Genomic DNA, 3552 nt, shown 5'->3' with positions numbered 1-3552 from the left:
TTTGTTCTATCATTAAAATTCAAAGTCCAACAACCAATATTTTTCTAAAATTCAAAGTTCAATATTTTTAAAAATACAAAGTCCACATACCTATATTTCTGCTAAGTCCAGACTTTTGTTTTTGAAAAAAATTTTAAAAAAATTCCCCTTATACAAAGTTTTTAAAAATTTTCGCGAAAAATTTATTGCAACAAAATTTATTTTATTTATCGAATATTTTATTGCATACAAAATTTATTTTATAATATTTACACATTTATTTTCCTGTGGCCCCCAGGGGGGGGGGCCTGTCGCTTTCTCTACCGCGATAATAACATGATGCAAGTTATATGCAAGTTATTATTTGTTTGGCGCAGAAAGCTTGTTTAATCTAGCAGTTCTCGACTGTGTCAAACCTGATATTGATCAGGCTGCCTCAGTTGTATACTGCATGATTGAATGAAAACTCGAGAGACAACAAATCAAACTTTTCAGCACGCAGTTAACACAGAGCAATTTCATGGCATGGATGAAAACGACAACACAAAAATTTTGAAGTCAGGAACCCAGATGGAACAGCTCAGCTACAATGGCACAGCAACTTCTGGATTACACTGCAACCACATGCTGCATACAACAGTTCAATGTGTCTTCGTCACACCTTTCACCATTTGGCTGCAACAAGGTAACCACCAGCGTTAAAGAAGTGTTTGTTGTACCTGTTTAAGAAAAGAAAATTATTTTCGAGAAACACAACTGTGTACACATGCATACTCATTATAACCAAAGAATACAAAGAGTAACAGAAAACTACGCAGTCCAACAGAATAACTTTGATATGTGATTCAAAATTTCTATAGTGGCGGAGCAAATTGGTCTACTCTCTAGTCATGTTAACTAAATCTGTAGTACTTTTGCAAGACATTTGATCAAAATAATTACTTTTTGCTGTTGAATGGGATGAGACGTACGCCAAAGAACAGGCAGCGAGACACACGAGGCACGCCATTTCGGAAATGTACAGACACTTCCAAGTCTGAGTTGAATGATTTGGCAAATTGGTTTCTACGTGCTAAATCACCTGTAAATTTTCACATCAACATATTACATTCAATAACAATATGAAATTAACAATAAATACCTTTTAATTTTCATCGTGAGAAACGTCACAAACAACAACCCATTTCTGCTGTGTCTTGGAACAAAATGGCCGCTAAGCGTCCCTGAAGACATTCGCGCTACCTGGTGGACAAAATTTTAGTCACCTATTGACAGCCACCTATTGACAGCCATTAGATTCCTGTTCCAACAAATGACTGAACGCAACGGCTGAATTGCTTGCTTCGAGTCGCAAAGTCGCAGCAGCTCAATTGAGTTCGACATGCCTTTCCGCTTTCACTAGCTGGCACGAAATGAAAAAATGAATCAAATGAGCATAACCACCAGATTACTCCAGCAGCTTTCCCTATGACACAAAAACACAAAGTTTTTAGTTAGCTTTTCAGACTTTGTAACTCTTTCAACATAAAAATTGATAATATTAACAGAAAGTGTTAAGTCAAGACAAAAAACTTGCAATTTTCTGAAGTAAAGAATAATTTTCCTGCCTGTGGCTGACAGGCAACAGCACCAGTTATCTGTGTTAGAGTACTTACAGTGAGTTGAGTTTCAACTTACTTTGGCTGACTTTGGCATCAAACAGTTGGTCATGTTGAATCTAAAGGAAATATGTCAATAAATATTACAACATTCATCCAATTAACTAAAGTTAATGCATACCTACTGCTCGTGTTTAACATTCAGAAAAATACAACACATGTTGGTATGTGCCCTGCATTTGTTCATATTCTTCTCTTAAGCTGCTGCAATAGACCTGAAGATAACCCATGGCCTAGATGATATGATATTTTTCGTAGCTTTCCCTATAACAGAAAATACAATCTATGTCATCAACTAACAGTTTAAAACCAAAAGAAGAAGAATACTTGTATGTCGTTATGTCGTCAAATTATTTGTTGAAAACCATGTTCAGAAAAACAAACATGTCCACACTGGGGTAGTGACCTACCAAAATCAATAGAAACTTCTGATAATTAGACAAATATTAACTAAGTCTGGAAACAAGTATTTAAACAATTGTGACTAAGACATTATTGGTTTTTACCTGTATTAACTGCATGATTTGCTACTGTTTCCTTTCCCGTTCCTTGACTTCCTACAGGTTAGATTGAGGAATTTTTAATTTGATCCAGCACACATACGGAATAAATCACATCACAAACAAGTTGCACAGAAACGAACTTGAATTTACTTATGATTCATCGGTAATTTTCATGGTAAAATAGGAAAACTTTTGACAACCACTCAACACAACAATCCGCCATCACATGAAAACGACGACGCCTATGCCATCTATTGGACACCTCTGACACCCCAAGTCCAAAACGCAATTTTCTTTGGTATGGCCAAAAGACAGAAGAACTCCACCGACAATAGAACCCCAGGGCCCAGGCTGTGAATAAGTGGGCGAAATAATGTCCACCAGGTAGCGCGAGTGTCTTCAGTGACGCTTAGACGCCATTTTGTTCCAAGACGCAGCAGAGATGGGTTGTTGGTTGTGAGTTGTGACGTTTCTCACGATGAAAATTAAAAGGTATTTATTGTTAATTTCATATTGTTATTGAATGTAAAATGTTGATGTGAAAATTTACAGGTGATTTAGCACGTAGAAACCAATTTGCCAAATCATTCAACTCAGACTTGGAAGTGTCTGTACATTTCCGAAATGGCGTGCCTCGTGTGTCTCGCTGCCTGTTCTTTGGCGTACGTCTCATCCCATTCAACAGCAAAAAGTAATTATTTTGATCAAATGTCTTGCAAAAGTACTACAGATTTAGTTAACATGACTAGAGAGTAGACCAATTTGCTCCGCCACTATAGAAATTTTGAATCACATATCAAAGTTATTCTGTTGGACTGCGTAGTTTTCTGTTACTCTTTGTATTCTTTGGTTATAATGAGTATGCATGTGTACACAGTTGTGTTTCTCGAAAATAATTTTCTTTTCTTAAACAGGTACAACAAACACTTCTTTAACGCTGGTGGTTACCTTGTTGCAGCCAAATGGTGAAAGGTGTGACGAAGACACATTGAACTGTTGTATGCAGCATGTGGTTGCAGTGTAATCCAGAAGTTGCTGTGCCATTGTAGCTGAGCTGTTCCATCTGGGTTCCTGACTTCAAAATTTTTGTGTTGTCGTTTTCATCCATGCCATGAAATTGCTCTGTGTTAACTGCGTGCTGAAAAGTTTGATTTGTTGTCTCTCGAGTTTTCATTCAATCATGCAGTATACAACTGAGGCAGCCTGATCAATATCAGGTTTGACACAGTCGAGAACTGCTAGATTAAACAAGCTTTCTGCGCCAAACAAATAATAACTTGCATATAACTTGCATCATGTTATTATCGCGGTAGAGAAAGCGACAGGCCCCCCCCCCTGGGGGCCACAGGAAAATAAATGTGTAAATATTATAAAATAAATTTTGTATGCAATAAAATATTCGATAAATAAAA

At 36.9% G+C, this 3552-nt stretch overlaps 1 long non-coding RNA gene across 4 annotated transcripts; it reads right to left on the bottom strand.

Moving 5' to 3' along the window:
- Positions 1–993: 993 nt before the first annotated feature.
- LOC124194732 lies at positions 994–2446 on the bottom strand. 4 transcript variants are annotated; one of them, XR_006875045.1, is made up of 5 exons: positions 2144–2446; positions 1965–2065; positions 1759–1901; positions 1121–1696; positions 994–1060 (listed from the first exon to the last, which is right to left on the bottom strand). It is a non-coding gene; the product is annotated as an uncharacterized LOC124194732 (long non-coding RNA). The 4 variants fall into 4 exon arrangements; XR_006875047.1 differs by having other exon boundaries at positions 1121–1616; positions 1965–2043; XR_006875046.1 differs by having other exon boundaries at positions 1763–1901; positions 1965–2043.
- Positions 2447–3552: the final 1106 nt, after the last annotated feature.

Source organism: Daphnia pulex, chromosome 5 (assembly GCF_021134715.1).
Source record: "Daphnia pulex isolate KAP4 chromosome 5, ASM2113471v1".
Lineage (NCBI taxonomy): Eukaryota > Metazoa > Arthropoda > Branchiopoda > Diplostraca > Daphniidae > Daphnia > Daphnia pulex.
The sequence above is the reverse complement of the archived record's forward strand: the minus strand, read 5'-3'. Positions and strand labels throughout refer to the sequence as shown.